We start from the raw sequence: 15,910 nt of genomic DNA, 5'->3' as shown, positions 1-15,910 counted from the left end.
GTATATCTTTACGTGCTCGCTGTGTTTGCAATTATCAAGTGTGTTTTCCGACGTACGGCAGCACCTTTTTGCAACAACGCTGTGCACTCGGATAATTCTGTTTTGCAGAAAGTTCCTGGATGTGTGGGACGTTGTCACCTTCCTTCAGTGCAGGGTAGAAAACCCTAATCTCTATAAACAGTTCTCTAAGCAGACTTCGCTTACGATAGCACAACTGTTGCGGTCATCACGGGCAACTACACAGCGACTATGCACTCATTTTTATTTTTGTTCAAGTACGCCTATGTGAGCGCTCACACAACTATTGGCATAGTTCGTTAAAAATTAAAATTATGCGGTTTTACGTGCCAAAACCACGATATCATTATGAGGCGCGCCGTAGTGGAGGACTTCGGACCACCTGGGGTTCTTTAACGGGCCCCTAAATCTAAGTTCTAAGTCTAAATCTAAATCTAAGTGCACCTAATCTAATAGAACGTTATCTAGTGAGGCGAGTCTAGCAGTGCTATTGGAGGAATTAGAGGGCAGTAAATGGGATATAATAGGGCTCAGTGAAGTTAGGAGGCCAAAAGAAGCATATGCAGTGCTAAAAAGCGGGCACGTCCTGTGCTACCGGGGCTTAGCGGAGACAAGAGAACTAGGAGTCGGATTCCTGATTAATAAGAATATAGCTGGTAACATACAGGAATTCTATAGCATTAACGAGGGGGTGGCAGGTCTTGTTGTGAAACTTAATAAGAGGTACAAAATGAAGATTGTACAGGTCTATGCCCCTACATCCTGCAGTCATGACGACCAGGAAGTCGGAAGCTTCTATGAAGACGTGGAATCGGTGATGGGTAGAGTGAAAACTAAATACACGATACTAATGGGCGACTTTAATGCCAAGGTAGGCAAGAAGCAGGCTAGAGACAAGGCAGTGGGGTAATATGACATAGGCACAAGGAATAGCAGGGGAGAGTTATTAGTAGAGTTTGCGGAACAGAATAATATGCGGATAATGAATACCTTCTTCCGCAAGCGGGATAGCCGGAAGTGGACGTGGAGGAGCCCGAACGGCGAGACTAGAAATGAAATAGACTTCATACTCTGCGCTAACCCTGGCATCATACAAGATGTGGACGTGCTCGGCAAGGTGCGCTGCAATGACCACAGGATGGTAAGAACTCGAATTAGCCTAGACCTGAGGAGGGAACGGAAGAAACTGGTACATAAGAAGCCGATCACTGAGTTAGCTGTAAGAGGGAAAATAGAGGAATTCCAGATCAAGCTACAGAACAGGTATTCGGCTTTAACTCAGGAAGAGGACCTTAGTGTTGAAGCAATGAACGACAATCTTGTGAGCATCATTAAGGAATGTGCAATGGAAGTCGGTGGTAACTCCGTTAGGCAGGATACCAGTAAACTATCGCAGGAGACGAAAGATCTGATCAAGAAACGCCAATGTATGAAAGCCTCTAACCCTACAGCTAGAATAGAACAGGCAGAACTTTCGAAGTTAATCAACAAGCGTAAGACAGCTGACATAAGGAAGTATAACATGGATAGAATTGAACATGCTCTCAGGAACGGAGGAAGCCTAAAAACAGTGAAGAAGAAACTAGGATTTGGCAAGAATCAGATGTATGCGTTAAGAGACAAAGCCGGCAATATCATTACTAATATGGATGAGATAGTTCAAGTGGCTGAGGAGTTCTATAGAAATTTATACAGTACCAGTGGCACCCACGACGATAGTGGAAGAGAAAAAAGTCTAGAGGAATTCGAAACCCCAAAGGTAACGCCGGAAGAAGTAAAAAAAAAGCCTTGGGAGATATGCAAAGGGGGAAGGCAGTTGCGGAGGATCAGGTAACAGCAGATTTGTTGAAGGATGGTGGGCAGATTGTTCTAGAGAAACTGGCCACCTTGTATACGCAATGCCCCATGACCTCGAGCGTACCGGAATCTTGGAAGAACGCTAACATAATCCTAATCCATAAGAAAGGGGACGCCAAAGACTTGAAAAATTATAGACCGATCAGCTTACTGTCCGTTGCCTACAAACTATTTATTAAGGTAATCGCAAATAGAATCAGGAACACCCTAGACTTCTGTCAAGCAAAGGACCAGGCAGAATTCCGTAAAGGCTACTGAACAATAGATCATATTCACACTATCAATCAGGTGATGGAGAAATGTGCGGAATATAACCAACCCTTATATATAGCTTTCATTGATTACGAGAAAGCGTTTGATTCTGTCTAAACCTCAGCAGTCATGGAGGCATTACGGAATCAGGGTGTAGATGAGCCGTATGTAAAAATACTGAAAGATATATATAGCGGCTCCACAGCCACCGTAGTCCTCCATAAAGAAAGCAACAAAATCCCAATAAAGAAAGGCGTCAGGAAAGTACATACGATCTCTCCAATGCTATTCACAGCGTGTTTACAGGCGGCATTCAGAGACCTGGATAGGGAAGAATTGGGGATAAAAGTTAATGGAGAATACCTTAGTAACTTGCGATTCGCTGATGATATTGCCTTGCTTAGTAACTCAGGGGACCAATTGCTATGCATGCTCACTGACCTGGAGAGGCAAAGCAGAAGAGTGGGTCTAAAAATTAATCTGCAGAAAACTAAAGTAATGTTTAACAGTCTCGGAAGAGAACAGCAATTTACAATAGGCAGCGAGGAACTGGAAGTCGTAAGGGAATACATCTACTTAGGGCAGGTAGTGACGGCGGATCCGGATCATGAGACGGAAATAATCAGAAGAATAAGAATGGGCTGCGCTGCATTTCGCAGGCATTCTCAGATCATGAACAGCAGGTTGCCATTATCCCTCAAGGGAAAAGTGTATAATAGCTGTGTCTTACCAGTACTCACCTACGGGGCAGAAATCTGGAGGCTTACGAAAAGGTTTGTACTCAAATTGAGGACGACGCAACGAGCTATGGAAAGAAGAATGATAGGTGTAACGTTAAGGGATAAGAAAAGAGCAGATTGGGTGACGGAACAAACGCGAGTTAATGACATCTTAGTTGAAATCAAGAAAAAGAAATGGGCATGGGCAGGACATGTAATGAGGAGGGAAGATAACCGATGGTCATTAAGGGTTACGGACTGGATCCCAAGGGAAGGGAAGCGTAGCAGGGAGCGGCAGAAAGTTAGGTGGGCGGATGAGATTAAGAAGTTTGCAGGGACGGCATGGCCACAATTAGTACATGACCGGGGTTGTTGGAGAAGTATGGGAGAGGCCTTTGCCCTGCAATGGGCGTAACCAGGCTGATGAGGATGAAATCTAAGTATACGGGTGTTTTCGCATTTCGCCCCAACCAAATGCGGCTACCGTGGCCGGGATTCGATCCCGCAACCTCGTGCTTAGCAGCCCAACACCATAGCCAGTAAGCAACCACGGCGCGTTATTGGCATCTTTCGTAAACCTCCTCCTATTTTCCACCCGGCGGACTAAGCACGCTCATTGCAATAAAACTACGATCCTTCGTAAAAACTTAATTTTTGTGCAAAAGTCCTCTGGTTACTTTAACAAAGCTACAGAACAGTGCATGGCCAAGATGACAAATCTACATGTTTCGATTCATTAGACTAACTTTTCAACTTCAGAAATTATTCACCATCTCGAGGCCAGAACACAACTGCGAATGCCCTAAAACTAAAACGAAGCCGCATATGCGTAATCGCGAGCAGCATTTTTCATCTCCCATTCTTGTTACAGAGTCATTTTTTTGTTGTAAATATGTTTTCCGGACATAGCATAACATCACGCATGTCTCAAGGCAGAGCGAAGACACGGGTGTGTTGGTTTCCTGTAATATCAAGTTTACCTAAAACGGCCCTATGTTCTTAATCTAGCTAACATTATCCCCCAACACTGATCCACTGTAGAAGAAATACGCCTGCTACAAATTCAAACAGGCTGCATGATCAAAGTCATGTTCTCGTGTCAATATAACATGCACGTTCTGTACAACTATGTTGGTTTCTTTTTTTCCTAAAGTAGAGAGCTTAGGAGACAAATACTCAAGTTAAAATGCTGGCAAGAAAACATCTTCTTCTAGTCATTATGAAAAATAAGCAGCCTTGCTGTGACGACCAAGGAGTATGCTTTTATTGCTACGAAACGCAGCGTCAAAGTTGCCTGCTCGATAGCTAGTATATCCTCTGAATAGATGGCAGCAATGTGCTCTAAGGCACAGGCCGGGTAAAGGCACGAACTTAAAGCACTACGCACACATAGTATATTCGTCATCAGCTTTTGGCATAAGCTCAGCTTAACTAGCTGTGGCGAAGATATTAAAGCGTAGCGTCTAATGTTGAGTTACTAATACCTTAACACCGCCCGCCGCGGTGGCTTGATAGCTATGGTGTTACTCTTCTAAGCACGAGGTCACGAGATCAAATTCTGGCCGCGGCGGCTGCATTTCGATGTGGCTGAAATGCTAAAACGCCCGTGTCCTGGGGCCCTATAACATAAACCTATTCCAATTTGTTTTTATTCCAATCTCCTGACGTCAAATTTACGTAAGCGCCGCCGCAAGCATCTGGCGGTGACCCGCAGCGTTGTCTGAACAGACCAATCAAACGCTCTTCTTGTTCATAGGAGGTCACTTTTGTTTGTTTGAAAAACGAATAACACTGCCTACACCGAGTGGTTTGTGTTATCTAATTGGCTGACAAGAGGCGAGGAGCACGCTCAAGTGGAGAGGCCTTCGATGGGGCCGAGCCAGCGCGGATGAGGAGAGTGGTGCCGGCGTCTGAGATTGGCCCGCTTCCCCTTACTTAGCTTGCGATGGCTGGTAGAAAATCACGACAGCGTGCAAAGGAAGGTTAAGAATGCCGCTAAAACTAAAGAAGAGTTGGAAGAGTGATGTCGCAAACGTATCGAGAGGGCTCGATAACGATATACTGCCACGCAAGAATGTTTATTATACGCAAATAAATCCATGATCTCCGGCAACTCCGAGTAGGCAATATTTGAATGATTGGAGGGCAGTCATCTTCTATTCCTTTCGGAACGGGGCAGTCCGGCTTTTCACTTTTAACGTGTACACGTCACTTTGACGTGGTGAGTTTTCGCGGTGTTGTGACGTGGCGTGACAGACAGGCGAAATGGGCGCAGCCTGAAAACTTTTGACCAATAGCAGAGGGCTAATGGCGAAAAGGTGTCAAATTAGAAATAATCATTTTTCTTTTGCTCGGTCTAACCATGCATAACCAGTGTGTGCACGACATACCAGATGGAGAGCTATCACGGTTTTCGTGACGTGGCGTGACAGGCAGGCGAAGTGGGAGTGGCCGGAAAATTTGTTGGCCTATCGTGGAGGGCTGATTGTAGAATTGGAACAGAAAAGTTTGGAATAGCTTTAGGTTATAGCACCCTATGAATTGGGGACACGTTAAAGATCACCTGGTGGTCAAAATTAATCCGGAGTCCATCACTATGGCGTGCCTCACAATCGAATCGTGGTTTTAACACGTAAAATCCCAAAATTCAATTCAATTAATATTTTTCGCTATAGCGTACTCGGGCGGCTTATCTAACTATAAAATCCATTTATGTTTCTGAATCCTTACCAAGAGCGCGTTTAGATTTTTGAACTAACACGGTTCTGCTATAAACTGTGGCTCGGCGAATTTCAAGATTAAATAGTTATTTAAAAATCAAAATCAAATTATGAGGCTTCGAATGTCGAAAGCACGATCTGGTTATGATCTGATGTTAACCCACGCGGAATTATTCCGGAATAATTTGGACCATCTGGGGTTCTTCAACGTGCACCTAAATCTAAGCACACGGGTGTTTTCACGTTTCGCCCCCATGGAAATGCAGCCGCCGTGACCAGGATTCGATGCCGCGACATTGTGCTTAGCAGCCTGACACCATAGCCACTAAGTAATTACGGCCGGTAAAGATTTACTTACAATGTTTTCATAACACGAAATATACACTATACAAGACTGATTAAACCCATAGCCAGAGGCTAGTCTGGGGTCTGAAGTTAAGGTGCCTACAACGAGGTAATATACGAACAAAAGATGCACGTTTTCTTTCACAGACTACGTAGCTATACCTTAAAACGTAGGATATATGAGACTTTCAAGAACATAAGATAAACGTGAAGATGCGGGCATGTGAAAAAGTCTGAGAAGATTTAACATAAAAGGTATGCGCTGTCGGTGTTTTGTTTCATGGCGTTTGTTTATGGGTTGTCAATCTCAAAATTCGGAAGAATAACTTTGTCAAGAATACACGCATGTCGATGGGGGTGAAATGCGAAAACACCTGTGGTACTTAGATTTAGGTGTACGTTAAAGAACACCGGGTGGTCTAAATTTCCGGAGTCCCCCACTACGGCGTGCCTCATTATCAGAAAGTGTTTTTGGCACTAAAACCCCATAATTTCATTTTCAAGAATGTAAGACAAGTTATGAGCAACTTTAGCTATATAATGGTGTAGCAATACAACCGGCATATACCACACGTCATGTAGTAAGGTGTGGCAAATATATATAATTTTCGCTCCCTGACAACGCCGCCGACTACGAGTCCGCATTTTCTGTGACATGGGACTCACAACGCTATGGCCTTACAAGAGCTTGGAATACATATGTCAAGAATGTTAACAGCGAAACTTAAACTGATCGTGCGAATAGCACATGTTAAACGCCCTGCGCTAGCATGCGCTATGCAGTGCGACACCCGCCCCTAGATGCTTTCACAGATTAAAGAGACCCTAAAGAGAACAATAAATCGAGCTGCATTAGATAATTACCCGGATACGAAACGAAAGAAAGTGACTCAAGTGGGGAGAGGAGGCTTGACAATTGGCTAAAGAAAACATGCTAATACGAAAGATGGGTGGCGACGACAAGTTCTCGCACCAGCTAGCTGTGACGTAATAGATTTTAATGGCGTCTGCTCGAGCCTATAGTCAACGTTTGATTAGAAGATACAGACTACATTGTGTTCTAAAAGAAACAAAGGCTGAATCTAGCAAGCTTCGAGAACATTTACAGCGCAGCAACGTCCCAAATACGCAAGTATACCGTGACATGCGTGACGTCGCACTGATGCATACCATGCTCTGAGGTTTCGACGGGAAATTCATGCAGTAATTGAAAATTATGCATTAATTTTACCTACTAATAATGAAAATCTTACTGCAAAATTAACGAAAAAATTTTTAAAAACATACTTTTCAGTGTAAGCGAATTTAATGTTTCTCCTAAGTGTAACTGTAAAGCTATTGAAGCAATTTCAAGCCATAAACAGCACTTTGCGTTTTGCGCTTGCTGAACGCCGCTTTGCGCTTCGGAGCAATGGTGCATATATAGTAGCTGCTAATTCCGTGAGCCGCCAATGGCGTAGTGGCTTTGGCGTAGTGGCCATTGGCGTAGCCGCCAATGGCGTAGGCCAATGGCATAGTGGCTTTGATGTTTCGCTGCTAAGCCCGAGAGCGCAGGATCAAATGCCGGTCGCGGCAGCCGCATCTCGATGGGGGTGAAATGCTAGAACACCCGTGTACGTGCATTGGGTGCAAGTTAAAGAATACCAGGTAGTCAAAATTAATACGGAGTGGCCCACTACGGCATGCCTCATAATGAGATTATGGTTTTGGCGCATATTACCCCAGAATTGAATTTAAACCCCGTTTTCGAAGTAGCAAGCTCGACATGTTCACTTTGCACGTGACGGAAGAGGCACCCTGTTGCGGGTGAAAAGAGACAAGGAAAGCCTTTCCGGGCTTTCTTTCCCACGTGCGGGCGGACTGCCTCTTCGAGGCAAGCGCAGGGCAACAAGGGATCCCAGCGTGGGGCTTACTGGTTCTCGCTGAGCTGGCTGGCGGATCGGCCGCTATGGCGCATCAACACACAGGGACAGATACACTTTTTCGCTCGTTCGTGCGTCAAGTGCGTGAGCAGTGCTCACTGTACAAGGCCGCACTTGGCGCGGGTCCTAATGGCGCCATCAAATATTTGATCTTCCCGGAACTCCTATATGACAACGCTTTCGTTCGTGCGAGCATTCGCCGGCGACTGTTGCCGGCCTCGGTCTTCCGCCACTCGCTTCGCCCCAGTCCGCCTCTTCCCATTTCCGATCGTTGTGGGAAGAAGCGCGCCTCACCACGGAATGCGCAGCCTTGTTTTCATTGTCCTCGACCGGTGCTAATGATCACACGGAGATCAGGGTGGTGGAACATCGAGATTTGGCCAGGGATTACCGATGTGCGTAGATTAAGCTCCCATTATTTACCCCCGTTCCCACCCGCGCGTTGTCGTCCAAACTAACGTCTCCATAGACAGCGCAGCCCCTCTACCTGTCGTTTCTTCCCTTCTGCTTGTTTTGATACTCTTGATAGCAGTAGGACAACCAACGCCTAACTGATAACGAAGATGGAAGCGATGGAGGCTATAAGCGGCTCAATCCTGCCGAATTAGAGGAAATGAAGGAAAGAGGAAAGCAGAAGGGGCAGGAAGGTTAACCAGAATAACGTCCCGTTGGCTACCCTTCACCGGGGCAATGGGAAAAGGGCAAAACAAAGATGACAGGGAGAGAGAGAGGAGGGAATGAAAGAAGGAAATTAGCAATGGGTTCGCGGACGCGTGCGGTCTAACAGTAATTGCACTAATAGTCACAGACGTGCACACAAGCCCAAGACCGAAGTACACAAGCACAAGACCGAGGTATAGGAATTAATAAAGAATGGGCAGGAGTTCCTGGATGTAAAGTAGCTACATGCGCAGAGACGCAGAGATGGATAGAGAAAACAGTGGAACACTGGAAGGCTGACCAGGCGCATGTCCGGCTGGCTTCTCTACACGGATCAGCGTTTACAGAGAGAAGATGCAAGTGAACTCACAGCCCACACGCCTGGTAAAAGAGCCAACGGGTTTATTCTTATGAACGGCTGCACAGGCAGAGTAGCCATTTCTCTCAGCGGAGCTTTCCCGCACAATAAACACGTTGGTCCACATATCCTGTGGACCATTCATGTACTGCTTTCCAGCGCAGCTGCACGTCTGTGAATCTTTGCTTGAAAAGCTATTGCTGGTATTTATTTTACTTTTGCGCATATTGTGCGACAAGTAGCTACCGGAGCTATACATTCAGCGCTATAGTATTTGCATTATACTGTCACGTTGTAGTAACGATCAAGAACACGGTACCAAAACTGTGAATGACGAAACTAACTCTTTATTCGGCGAACTTGTGCTCCTAAAAGCAAGTGACATTCAAAGCACAACGATAACGGTGAATACCGTCGGCGATCGTCGAAAATCTCATCTGCGGGTCAAGCGCGTCAGCTTTCATACATGACTCGTCGAATTTTACACGTGCTGAATGACGTTTCGGGGGTGCATATACAGCGACGAGAAATAAATCTATTGTTCAAAGTTAGCGCTATGCGTGTCAGATGTGTCTTTCTCTTGTTCTTGTTCAGCTTGCGCTACAACAAATAAGATCGTCGAAGGCTCCAGCGCAATCGCTGGTGTCCGCGTGCCGTCCCGAAAGTACTACACGGTTCGCGTCGCGCATACAATCAGATTACACAAAGTTCGGTGACAACAGACAACGGACAGAACCATCGATAACATTGGCGAAACTTCCGATACATGCAGGCGCTTTCTGCGCTGGGCGATCACTTTAACGGGCCTTGGCGCGGGCGCGGACGCGGACGGCGGGCTACGGCGGCGTATGTCATGGCTTCCGGCTGAGGTCGCGGCGATTCAGGGACTCCAAGTGAATGCTGGATCTCCTCTCTGACGATTTCAGCAATGGAGGCTACTTGAGGTTGCGTCGAAAATAACATCCTGCACGGCTCTTATGGTCCCTCGGAACTCGTCGGAGCCTTGCTTGAATTTTTCGCTTTTCGGCGAAAGCGCTTGGCGGTTGCATTGTCAAGTGCGCATTTCCAGCGTCTGCTCGATGCCCGCAGGTTCCGTTGAAATTCTGCGACGGCGTTGGGTGCATTGCAAATCAATACGCTGAAAAGCTCTTCCTTCACACCACGCATGAGCAAGCGAACTTTCTTGTCCTCAGACATGTCCGGGTCAGCGTAGCGGATCAGGAAGGTCATCGCAATGCCCTCGTTTGGAAGTTGCGCACGGGATTCCGGTATCGCTTCAGCTCTTTCTTTGCGAACGACGCTCCTGAAGGTGTTCAAGAAAGTGCTGCGGAAGAGGTCCCACGTTGTTAGGGTTGACTCACGACTATCGAAACACGTCCTGGCTGCATCTTCTATAAGGAGAACTATACATGCCGCAGTTTGTCGTCGAAGTTCCAGGTGTTGAATGTAGCGACCCTTTCGTATATGTTTCCAACCAGTATTCCAGGTCTTCAAACGACGATCCACGGAAGGCCGGTGGCTTCCTATAGGCTGTTGTAGCACGATGAAAGACGCTGGGGCTGCCATTGTGGTTGTTCACTGGGCCACGATTTTCCTAGCCATCTTAGGCAGAAGTGCGTGCTCCGGGGGCAGGTTTTGTAGCCTGCGGCTTGCTCGATGGTCCGGGGCGACGCTGGTGTAGTCTTCGCGGTGTGGGCTGTACGGGGGCGTCCGGTACATGAATGCAAGAGCACCTCCTCCAGATGTCACGTTGTAGTGACGGTCAAGAACACAGTAGCAAAACTAACTCTTAATTGGCCCCTAAAAGCAAGTGACATTCAAGGCGCAACGTAGCTCCGAATACATATGGTGATCGGTGAAAATCTCATCTGCGGGTCAAGCACGCTGGCTTTTATGCATGGCTCGTCGAAGGTCCGAGCGTTATCGCTGGTGCCCGCGTACTTTCCCGAAGGTAACACACAATTCGCGTCGCGCGTACAGTCAGATTACACGAGGTTCGGTGACAACAGACAACGGACAGAACCATCGATAACATTCGTGGAACTTCCGATACATGCAAGCGCGTCCTGCATCGGGCGATAACGCTTGACATTTTTTTTTATCTGGTGAAAAGCGGTCACCGAACAAAGATAAACAAGTAAATGAGTCAATAGGCGTTAATGTATTTATGTTAATTAAATTACATAAATTTAGGGGGGTTTACGTGCCAAACCACGATCTGATTACGAGGCACGCCGTAGTGGGGGATTCCGGAATAATTTGGAGAACCTGGGGTTCTTTAGCGTGCACCAAATATAAGCACACGGGTGTTTTCGCATTTCGCCCCCATTGAAATGCGTCCGCCGTGAAAGTATTTATGTAGTGCAGCTGAATATATTGAATGTCAAAGAGATTGTCACCGTGAAGCAGCAACCTACTTCACTTGCGACCAATGCGCTCAAATGAAAATGGTACTGCGAGCTACTACCAAGATTCACTGGATCACGGCATACAAATGCTATGCCCGGGGCCATAAATTTAATCCTCGAACAATGTTTTCTCATGAAAGAGAGAGAGTACAGGCAAAATGACTTTTTTTCTTCATATTTTTACATTTCGTTTCCCTTCCATTTATTTATTTATTTATTTATTTATTTATTTATTTATTTATTTATTTATTTATTTATTTGAACGTACTATCAGCCTTCTACAGGGCCAAGATAGGAGTGAGTACAATAACGTATTACATGCTATACAACAAGGAAGGAAAAAGTGGAGAAGGAAAGGCTGGGAGGTTAACCAGTTTAGCTTAACCGGTTTGCTACCCTACACATCGGAGCGGGATGAGGGGAATAAAAGATGGGGATTGGAGAGAGAGATCACATTGCACAGCACACACATCGTCAGTTGAAGTCCATCACTCTTGCGTGGTACGTGATACCACTGTCACAGCCGCTTGTCCAATCCCGTCTCTTTCAAAAACCGAAGTAGTCCCTTCGTCGCCTTCAGCTGCGATGTCTTCTGTCGGCGGCATGTGCAAATCGTTTCGACGGACAATGGTCTAGTGTCAAGGTGCGCTAGAACGGATGCCAGGGACTGTCGCTGAACATTATATTCAGGACAGTCGCACAGAATGTGTTGCAGCGTCTCCTCGCAAAGACAGGCATTGCAGAGAGCGTTGTCGGCCATTCCAATGCGAAATGAGTAAGATTTCGTGAAAGCCATCCCTAGCCATAAGCGATAAAGCAGAGTGGTCTCTCTTCGACGGAGTCCAGTTGGCATACAGAGATGCATCAAAGAGGGCAGGTGGTATTGACAGTTGCTCCGGTTGGTCTTGTTTGGTGTGCACCATAGAGAGAGCGTGATCTCCAGTGCAAGCACTCGAAGTCTGCTAGCTGTGTCGTACCGTGAAAGTGGTATGGCCTCTTCTTGTGTGTCTTCAAGAGCTGCCCGAACGGCATTATCGGCGTCTTCTTTTCCTATGACGCCGCAGTGACTTGGCAGCCACTGAAACGTCACGTGGTGTCCTTTCTCCTGGGATGTATGGAGTAGGCATCTAATATCGAATACGAGCTGTTCGAATGGCCCGTGACGCAGAGCTGATAGCACAGATTGTAGGGCTGCCTTTGAGTCGCTGAAGATTGACCATTGTCGAGGTGGCTCCCGATTGACGAAACAAAGTGCAGCGCGAAGAGCAGCTAGTTCCACAGATGTCGATGTTGTTGGGTGGTCAGTCCTAAAGCTGATGGTAATAGCTCTTGCTGGCACAACCACAGCACCGGACGAGCACTGGATGTTTGTAGAGCCATCAGTATAAATACGTACACTGTATGCGTACCTCCCGTACAGAAGAAGCAGAGACAGTTGTTTCAGCACAGGCGACGACAGCTCAGACTCTTTCCCGATTCCTGGCACACTGAGATGGACTTTGGGGCTGATAAAACACCAACAATGAACACACAGCAGTGCATATATGATCAGGTATACTCAAACAATATTAAGAACAACAATTCATGACACTTGATGCATCAGCTTATGGCACTTAGCACAGTACTATAAGGTAATAGAAGAACTGAAATCCCGCGCTACTAAGAAGAGGATTGTTTAAGGTGGGACGAAACTAAAAAAAAATTATATTATGGGGTTTCACATGCCAAAACCACTTACTGATTATGAGGCACGCGATAGTGGAGGACTCCGGAAATTTTGACCACCTGGGCTTCTTCAACGTGCACCTAAATCTAAGTACACGGGTGTTTTCGCATTTCGCCCTCATCGAAATGCTGCCGCCGTAACATGGATTCGATCCCGCGACCTCCGTGCTCAGCAGCCCAACACCATAAGCCACTGAGCAACCACGGCGGGTTTGGACGAAACTGCTCGCAGTCAATCACGCTTAACACACTCTCCGGCAGTTTATTCCACTCTCTCACAGTTTGCAAAAGGAAAGAATGTTTAAAGCAATCCTTAGAAAATCCACCCTCTTTCACGTATTTTGAATGTTTATTCCTTAGTACCTGCGGCGTTGTCTCGGTTATGTAGCGTTCCTTGTTTACCAGCACCATGTGATTCATAATGCTGTAAAAAACAAGAAACAGGAATACATGAGCGTCCAACCTGCGAGCAACCGACCGGCGAGCACCTTGACTGTTTCCAAAACCTCGTAACGTGTATGCGCTTTTCTTACGAGACCGCTGTGGCAGCAGAAAAGGCACAAACACCTTTTCCTTTGGGAAGCCACGGTCTCTTCGTTTGCGCGTCATCCGACAACGCTGCATTCTGTAAACCAAGTTATAAATGATGGATACGATATCTTTACGGCGAAGCTTAGCCCTCCGCGAAAGGTTAGATAAAGGTTAGATAAGACTCCGCTCTCGGGTTAGATAATTAATTACAATTACCTGATTAAATCACAGTAACGAAAAAAATCACTGACTGCTACTGCACTGTACTGGAAACAATATGCACTAGATTTTCTTCGAGGAATGCATTGATTTTTTATTTCAATCTTGGTGCGTGATAGTTAATTGAGACACCCTGTATGTATTTATGACCTCTGCATGCAATTGACGATGTTTCCATCCCTAATAAATGTTGTAAGTTATCCGAAGTGTTTTTTAATGACTCGTTAGCTCTCCTTATTGGAAAGAAAAGCGATACTGAGACACATATCATTTACGTGCACTTCACATGCCGTTGATAAATGACTCTGCCCAAGGGGTCCCTAAAGTTTACAGGTTTTTATCAGGGTTAAAAAAGCCCGCAAAGCCTTTTGAAGCGAGGTGAACATACGGCAACATATTCATTCTCTAGACATAAGCGATCCATATCTTTAGAAATAATTGTTAATTGGCTACCTCCTTCTCTTTAAAAATATAATAAACTTTGTCCTGCGTATACATTTAAATCTGTTGTGTATGTGCATAGTGTTTACAGTGGAAATTTAAAATAATGTTGAAGTGAAAAAATACGGATGAGGCAGCCGCCGCTGGCACTTCTAATACGCTTGTTCTCCTATTGTCAGGATTTGCAGAAATAAAGCAAAGCATGGATTAAAATCCGTGCAGCAGGCCCACGATGCGGCCGAGAGGCTCGGCCTTCCGGCTCCCACGTGGGAGCGGCCCGCTTCGTGAAGCCTCACGATCTGCAGGACTTCATTAAAGTTTTACCATACCATACCATACGTTCCCGCCAACAATGATACAGGCAGCTATTAGCCACAATAAAATGTTAAGTCAACGGTCAAAAGGCAAGTCAAAAGAAACCTCAAATGATGTGGGTGACAAAACTCTGACAGTGACACGGTAGGGGGGGGGGGGGGGTCGCAGGATAGGCTTCGGAATCGCCAGGGGGGGCTGATCCCCCTCCCCCCCCCTCCCAGAAAACTCCGGTGGGGGCTCGGGCTCCGGAGGCCCCCTGTAGTCGGCGCTTATGTGCTGGGCTGTGGAGGTCGCGTGCCGGGCTGTGATAGCGTGAACATCACAATCGTCCATAGCCTGAAGAGTGCGCTTGCAGCTAGCGTCTCAACAGCGTGCTAGCCACGTATGCAGAAGGAGCACGTAAACACGTGCCGAAAAATGGCTACAAATCGTGCACTCAGCTACGAGGACACCCAGGCCCGAAAGAAGCATCGCGCGGAACAGGATCGTCTTCGCTACGCAGCTAAACGTGGCGAAGACCGCGAATGTATGTATGCAACGTACACATACAATTTTATTTTAATTAATTAAAATTACGTACAGCCCCGTAATTCAGTTAAAGTTTAACAGTTCTGTTACCATGGGATGTGCCATGTGAGCCAATGATAATGCTCAACTCTCAGAGATTATGAACAATGACGTACAACAACGCCTCAAGCAAACACGGTTCCCTGTCTGTTCTGTGGACTAAGCAGACAAACATCAGTGGTGCATGCAAGGTAACGTGTAACGTGAACTACCACTCTCGTGTTGGACTAAACGCTGAAGAAATTACACATTCGCTTCCAACATTCCCACTCATTATCGTCAATGAAAGCAAACGGCATACAAAGCTTCGCTTACATCGGCTCCCACAGTGCGCCCCACGGCGCCCTGGTGAGCCTGCTCTCTCGACGTACACTTTTTCACCACCGAACACCGCGCGCTCGCGGGGCGCTGTGGTATTGCCTCCAAAAGGCATAAATGATGCATGTCGAGCTTGTTGCTCTGAGAAACTAAATTCCGAAATACTACACATCACATGCCAAAGACTGAACAAACAGAAGAGAAATCTGTGGCATGAATATTCATACTTAAAAATGATGCAGACGCCAGTTTCACAAGGCTTACGTGGCGCTATATTGTATCAGCAAACTATCGTCATTAGCGTTATATATCATAATACTGTTAGCGCCATTTGCGCGCTTCATCACTTGCGCATGTACAGTGCTCCGGAATGAAATGCGTCAATTTAGGACCAACTAATGCGCATACTTTCGTTTCCAGCGGCTGCAGTTCGCGTCATATCGACGTAATTTTGGCGCGTACGCTTAGATCGGAGTCCGCGTCACCTTTGGTGATCAGATTCCTAGCGACATGACACGGCATTCTCGGGTACTTT

The 15,910-nt window shown here is 46.4% G+C and overlaps 1 protein-coding gene across 8 annotated transcripts in view; it reads left to right on the top strand.

Moving 5' to 3' along the window:
- LOC139050864 (uncharacterized) overlaps positions 1 to 15,910 on the top strand; it is a 189,825-nt gene that overhangs the window by 69,089 nt on the left and 104,826 nt on the right. The window lies entirely within an intron of this gene.

Source organism: Dermacentor albipictus, chromosome 1 (assembly GCF_038994185.2).
Source record: "Dermacentor albipictus isolate Rhodes 1998 colony chromosome 1, USDA_Dalb.pri_finalv2, whole genome shotgun sequence".
NCBI lineage: Eukaryota > Metazoa > Arthropoda > Arachnida > Ixodida > Ixodidae > Dermacentor > Dermacentor albipictus.
This window is presented reverse-complemented; position numbering and strand designations above follow the sequence as displayed.